The sequence below is a fragment of the Odocoileus virginianus genome, chromosome 10 (genome assembly GCF_023699985.2).
Source record: "Odocoileus virginianus isolate 20LAN1187 ecotype Illinois chromosome 10, Ovbor_1.2, whole genome shotgun sequence".
Lineage (NCBI taxonomy): Eukaryota > Metazoa > Chordata > Mammalia > Artiodactyla > Cervidae > Odocoileus > Odocoileus virginianus.
Genome location: NC_069683.1, coordinates 41,835,020 through 41,842,170, shown reverse-complemented (window position 1 = coordinate 41,842,170; position 7,151 = coordinate 41,835,020). Strand labels below are relative to the sequence as shown.

General features: G+C 38.5%; 1 pseudogene; it reads right to left on the bottom strand.

Annotated features, from left to right (window-relative positions):
* Positions 1-6,627: 6,627 nt before the first annotated feature.
* On the bottom strand, positions 6,628-7,151 carry LOC110145057 (small ribosomal subunit protein uS12-like; annotated as a pseudogene).

Sequence of the window (7,151 nt, the reverse complement as noted above, 5' to 3'; positions counted from 1 at the left end):
AGCCTGTTAATTCACCAAAATGGCCAGAGCTACCACCATAAATATCATCTTCAACTAAATACAAAAGATGTTGAGGGGAGCCAGTTAAGGGCTGTTACCAGTGGCTCAGTGGTAAAGAATCTGCCAGCAGTTCAAGAGACTGCTTGCAATGCAGGAGACTCGGGTTCTATCCCTGGGTAAGGAAGAGCCCCTGGAGAAGGAAATGGCAACGCACTCCAGTATTCTTGTCTGGGAAATCCCAAGGGCTATAGTCCATGGAGTTGTAAAGAGTCAGAAAATACTGACTCAGAAAAGACTCAGTGACCGAGCATACACGAATGTAAGCCTTCCTGCCAGCTTTTGGACCCAGAACTGTCTTTCTCAAGGATGTGGGAGCCATCTTTTTAAAATGTAAACAGCAAGCAAGATAGGGCTGTATCTCACAGTTCCTGTCGGAGGGTAGAAGCCTAGCTTACTTGGGTGCTTTCCTCAAGTTGCAAAACTCTCCTGTCATAGACATATGAGAAGTTTGTCTTTCCTCTGGATAAAGCCAATTAGCAAACACAGATGGTCACTCCAATTACTGGATGAATCTAGGGTGAACTATGTCTTACAAAGGGTGCTGTCAAATCCTCCTACTTTGGGACTAGTTACTGTTTACTTTGAAAATATATATGTAATGGATTGTGTTTGCCTAGTTATATGAAAAGTCGAGGTTTCTTTCTGTCTTTGCAAATTCTTAGTGGGTTGCCTGTGATATGCATCACATTCTGGTTTAATGCTTATTTTCTTTCATTGGAGTATACTTGCTTTACAATGTTGTGGTAATTTCTGCTGTATGACAATGTGAATCAGCTATATGTGTAAATATATCCCCTCCGTCCTGAACCTGCCTACCACCCCCTTTAATGCTTATTTAATACTACAAGTATGTTCTTTCTCTGTTGCCTTTGTGAGAGATTTTGTTTTTAATTGCATTTCCCCAACAATGGGTAATGAAGGAGAAGTAAGATTTTAAATGTTCAGAGCCAGAAGACCCCCTCATTTAAAATGCATATTGGGAATTCCCTGGTGGTCCAGTATTTAGGACTCCATGCTTTTTCACTGCAGGGTGTGATCCCTGGTTGGGGAACTAAGATCTCACAAGCAGCCTGGCAGGGCCAAAATAAAATAAAATATGTATTAATTTGTCTACCTTGTCTGTATTAATAAGGTAGTATTCTTTTTCTTAAAGATAGACTCCCTCTATGTGCTACCTCAAGTTTAGTCCAGTGGTTAAAAGATTAAACCATTGTCTTCCAGGAAGATGACTCATGTTAGAATTTCCTCTGAATGGGCAACCATCACGAAGAAAAAAGTTTGGTTTTTCCTAGCTCTCAAAATATGAAATACCATCTTTGGTTTCAGAACTCAGGTGCCTCAGAATAGTAAATGGTGCCTCAGAGATGGTAAGATTTCTGGGTTTTGAAAATAACTACTAAGTACAAAAATGAGAAGCAGTGTATAGAATCAGAAAGGAGTTAAAAATTTTCTCAGTGTCCTTTTAAGAGTCAGACTAAGCTTTCACTACCTTTACAGATTCAGAGTGTTATTCTGATATGTCATTTTTTGCTCTGCAATGATTTCAGCTGAGATTACAAATTCAAGTACAAAATTTGTAGATGACCCAAATCTGATGGTATGCATTTCTCAAAGTAAAAAAAATTAAGATAAGGAACTTTTTTCATTATAAAAACTGGTTAAAATAAAATAAAAAGTAATGATAATCAAAGTCAAGCAGTCTAAATGTCCATTGACAGATGAATGGATAAAGAAGTGGTACATATAAACAATGGAATAATATTCAGCCATAAGAAAGAATGAAAGTATACCATTTGTAGAAACATGGATGGACCTAGAGATTATAGTACTCAGCAAAATAAGCCAGAAAAAGAAAGACAAATATCATGTGATATTACTTATATGTAGAATCTAAAAAAAATGATACGAATGAACTTATTTATAAAACAGAAGCTGACTCACAGATATAGAAAACAAATTTATAGTTGGCAATAGAGAATTGGAGGTAGGGATAAATTAGGAATTTGGGGTTAAAATATACACACTACTATGTATAAAATAGATAATCAACAAGGACCTATTACACAGCACAAGGAACTGTGCTCAACATCTTGTAATGGTCTGTAATTGAAAAAAATCTGAAAAAGAATAGATATATATGAGTATGTGTAGTTGAATCACTTTGATGTGCACCTGAAACTAACACAACATTACAAATCAACTATATTTCAGTAAAAATTTAAAAAGTGATAATCAAAGCACATTTGCACAGTGCTTACTGCATTCCAGGTACTATTCTAAGTGCTCTTTACAATCACTAAGTCTTAGTAATCTTTACAACAACCCCATGAGTTAATGTTACTATTATTATTGCATTTATAAATGAAGATATTTTTGAATATCTTGGCTACACTACTTTTGATGCTATATTGCTATTAGATAAATAAGTAAATTGGGTTTCAGTCCCGTGGCTCAGTGGTAAAGAATCAACCTGCCAATGCAGGAAGCTCAGGGGACGTAGGTTTGATCCCTGGGTCAGGAAGATCCCCTGGAGAAGGAAATGGCAACCCACTGCAGCATTCCTGCCTGGGAAATCCCATGGACAGAAGAGCGTGGTTGGCTACAGTCCATGGGGTCGCAAAGAGTCAGACATGACTGAACACATCACAGTAACAGACGGTCCTCATTTCCGAGAAAACCAAAATCCAAGTAGGTAAATTTCTTTTGTTTTATTCACCTCAGAGGCAATGTTTATTCATTGTAATACTGTGAACTGAATTATTGCCTGACATACCAGTAAACAAAGGATGTTGCAGCCATCATATTATGGTCGCTCCAGAAGGTGAGCCCTGAGGGAATTCAGGATAGAAAAAGGATGCTGCCATCTAGCAGTCAAATCCCGCAGACACACACCCCCACCCCGCACCCCCCTGCCCAATGACTGTGCACCCTGAGGAGACTCAGGATGAGAAAGCACGGGATGCTGGCCCCAGATAGCTTATTCAGATGAGCTTCCCACTAATGTGCCACTGTGGCAAGCAGGTTATTCTAAGTTTAAGGCAATCCAGAGACAGCAGACTCAAGAAAAATGTTTACCCTTCCCTAATTTACCTAAATTAATTGAGATAGGGGCCTGGCCCAGAAAGAAGTAATTTTTTTTCTCTGAATGACCTATCTATATGTCAGAAAAACATCTAATTATAAGCAACTGCTCTTCTTATCATCCTGTGAATTACTCTCCTCCTCTTTGAAGTCCCAGGTCCCTATCCTAGTCCTTAGCCCAGGATAGATTATAAGACTCAATTGCCCGGCTTGTTGTTGGGTCTCATTGTCCTTGTGAGGTCCTGTACATAAGTAATTAAATTTGTTTTTTCTCCTGTTAATCTGTCTTATGTCAATTTAATTATGAGGCCCGTTGAAGAATCTAAAAGGGAAGAGGAAAAATTTACCCTCCCCAACACTTGGTAATTTTGGTAAATTTTTTCCTGCTTTATTTCTTCTTTGGTGAGCCAATTCTTCAAAGATCTAGATTCTGGATCAATCTTCTAGATCAAAGATTCTAGATTTGCAAGCAAATCCATTTTTATTTTCCACAAGCTCTTGTCTGAGTCTTTCTTTGACAGGGGAAAAACTGTTTTCAATATTCCTAAGTGTCTCCTTTTTTCCATCCTTCCTTCCTGTATTGAGAACCTATTAGATGCTGGACACTTGAGCATTTGAACAGATGCAAAATATAAGAAGACTTAAAAAAAGAATCACAAAGCACAAACATACAGGAAAGTCAAATACAAATTGGCATGGGACAAAAAGACAATAAGTAAGAGTGCTAGTTGAAAATAAAACTGAAATTTTGCAAGTCTAGCCTCTTTATTATACATAAAGAAACTGACCACAGTGAGATAAGGCAATCTCAGTCAATACTGTAAGTGCTATAGTGGGTGAACCTTGATAGGACCATGGTTTCTCGAGGCTTTTCAGAACTCTGTCTAAAATATGTCCCTCATACCTTTATTTATAGCACCTCCCCGCAGGGCTCTACATGCAAGACACAAAGTCATTGTTGGCTGTCTGATTCACTCAGACACTTACTGGGATTATACTTTCTGATGGATCTGAACCTAAAAGGAACCACTCAGTAAAAAATAAAAATAAGTTGACTTTGGGTGAGAGAAGTTAAGTGCTGTTATATGTCTTCAACTTTTTTTTAATGTCTTCTTTTTTATGTGTCAAGTTTTTTATGGCAATTTTTTTAATATGTCTTCAACGAATTTTTATGATGACCATGCATTAATTTAGGCTTCCCTGGTGTCTCAGATGGTAAAGAAGCTGCCTGTAATGCAGAAGACCCAGGTTTGATCCCTGGGTTGGGGAGATCCCCTGGAGAAGGGCATGCCAACCCACTGCAGTATTCTTGCCTGGAGAATTCCTTGGACAGAGGAGCCTGTTGTGCTACAGTCCATGGGTTCACAAAGAGTTGGATATGACTGAGTGACTAACACACCCGCCTTAATTTATACTTAGCAAAAAGTTGTTAAAAGGAAAAAAAACAGTAAGTCTTATTATGAAAATTGGCAAAAGCATTAATGGAAATGAATCATGAAATTTCAGGCAAGGAAAGAGTGGCTGATTTGGGGAAACTGGAGAGGAATGAAAACTGGGGAAAGGGGATGTTTTGGGTGGATTTTTGTTCTGGCAGGAGAGGAATCACAAAGTGAAAACTTGGCAAGAAGAATTTTCAACTCTAGAAACTGCTGGGAATAGCTCCCCAGCAGCTGCAGGCAGGCCTGCCTTAACCAAGCTTGTCCTAACTTATCCTACAGCTATAGACATTCAGGGTTCTTGAGGCTAATTTTTAAAAAATCTTTATCTTCAGGTCTTGCTTTAAATGATCAGACAAGATGTGACTGGGTTGGATTTCCTAGGAAATAAAGTTGAATAGGCAAATAGCTTTAGAAGAGCATTTTTAAACTTTTGACATAAACATTTCTCCTAAAATACATGGTAGGCAATTAGTTAGGAGAGAAGCAGAAAGTACTAGGGCTTTTATGAAGAAGGAGATGGAATCCAGAAGATTATGGAAGGTAAAATGTGAAACTGTAGGCAGAAAAAAACATTTTAATGGCCACACAGTCATAGTTGTTCAATCGCTCAGTCATGTCCAACTCTATGTGACCCCATGGTCTACAGTTTTCCAGGCTTCCCCGTCCTTCACTATCTCCCAGAGTTTGCACAAACTCATGTCCACTGAGTTGGTGATGCCATCCAACCATCTCATCCTCTAGCCCTCTTCTCCTCCTGTCCTCAATATTTCCTGGTATCAGAGTGTTTTCCAATGACTCAGCTCTTTGCATCAGGTGTCCAAAGACCATGGTTAACTTAAAATCTGGTGGAGTCCCTGTAAGCAAGATACCTTCAACATGCTTAGATAACTGGGATCCCATTTCCTAGAGGCTTTTCCTCTAAAGAACGATTTTCAAATGACATAAGCAGTTTATATATGCAATGGCTCAATTTAAAGAGCTTACAAAAACAAAAACAAAAACAAAAAGACCTTACAAGTCAATCCCAGCCAGTTCAAAGAAGACAGCTTGATTCTAGAGAAGCCAGGTTAAAGTCTTTTTAAAGCTAGTCACTAGAGGACAGCCCTTCCAAAGGAAGAGACCAAAGGCTGAAAAACTGGCACAGTTTTATTTGAAGCAACCCTTCTGGAAGGCATTGAACTAGATTACTTTTTCATACCCTAACCAAAAATAAACTCAATGAATTAAAGAGTTAAATGTAAGACCTGAACCCATAAAACTCCTAGAAGAAAACATAGGCAATACACTCTTTGACATTTCTCATATCAATATTTTTTGGATCTATCTTCTTAGGCAACGGAAACAAAAGCAAAAATAAACAAATGATACTGCATCAAACTAAAAATCTTTACACCGTGAAGGGAACTATCAACAAAAATGAAATGTCTGTTACTGAATGGGAGAGGATGTTTGCAAACAATATAGCCAATACAAGGGTTAATATCTAAAATACACAAAGAACTCCTACAACTTAATAGAAAAAAATAATCCAATTAAAAAATGGGCAGACTACCTGAGCTGACATTTTTCAAAAAAAGATATATTGATGGCCAACAGACATGTGAAAAAGTGAACAACATCCATAATCCTTAATGTAAATCAAAACCACAGTGAGATATCACTTAACACCTGTCAGAGTGACTATATCAAAAACAAAAAATATCAAGTGTTGGTGAGGATGTGGAGGAAAGAGAACACTCATGCATTGTTGGTGAGAATGTAAATTGGTACAGCTGCTATATAAAACAGTTGGGATGTTCCTCAAAAAATTAAAAATAGAACCACTATATGAACCAGCAAAAAACAGAATCAGCAACTCTACTTATGGGTGTTTTTTCAAAGAAAGCAAAAACACTAATTTGAAACAATATATGCATTCCTATAGGGCTTCCCAGGTGGTGCTAGTGTTAAAGAACCTACCAGCCAATGCAGGAGATGTAAGAAATGTGGGTTTGATCCCTGGGTTGGGAAAATTCCCAGGAGGAAGGCATGGCAACCCACTCCAGTATTCTTTTTTTTTTTTTTTTTGGTATATGAAAATTTATTACTATCGTGCTTTCATCATCAAAATTTATGATCTTGGTCTTTCCTTCTTGCCTTTGTATAAAGCCAAAAGAGAGACATTGGCTACTTTGACAACCTTAAAGCGGACTCCAGGAATATCACCTACAGCATGACCTTTGCGACCAAATCCAGCAACCAGAACTTCATCATTTTCCTCAATAAAATTCAAGCAACCATCACTGGGTACAAAAGCAGTGATTTTTTTTTGCCATTCTTGATTAGCTGAACCCTGACACACTTCCTGATGGCAGAATTTGGCTGTTTGGCTTCAACTCCTACTTTTTCCAGCACAATTCCCTTGGCGTGAGAGGCGCCGCCAAAAGGGTTGGCCTTCAGGGCTGTGCCCAAATGGGCCTTCTTGTACTGTTTATCATGCCACTTCTGGTCTCGTCGGTGGCTACGGAGCTTCCTGGCAGTACGAAGACCGCGACACTTGCCCATCCTGCCGGCACCACGGGCCTGAGCGAA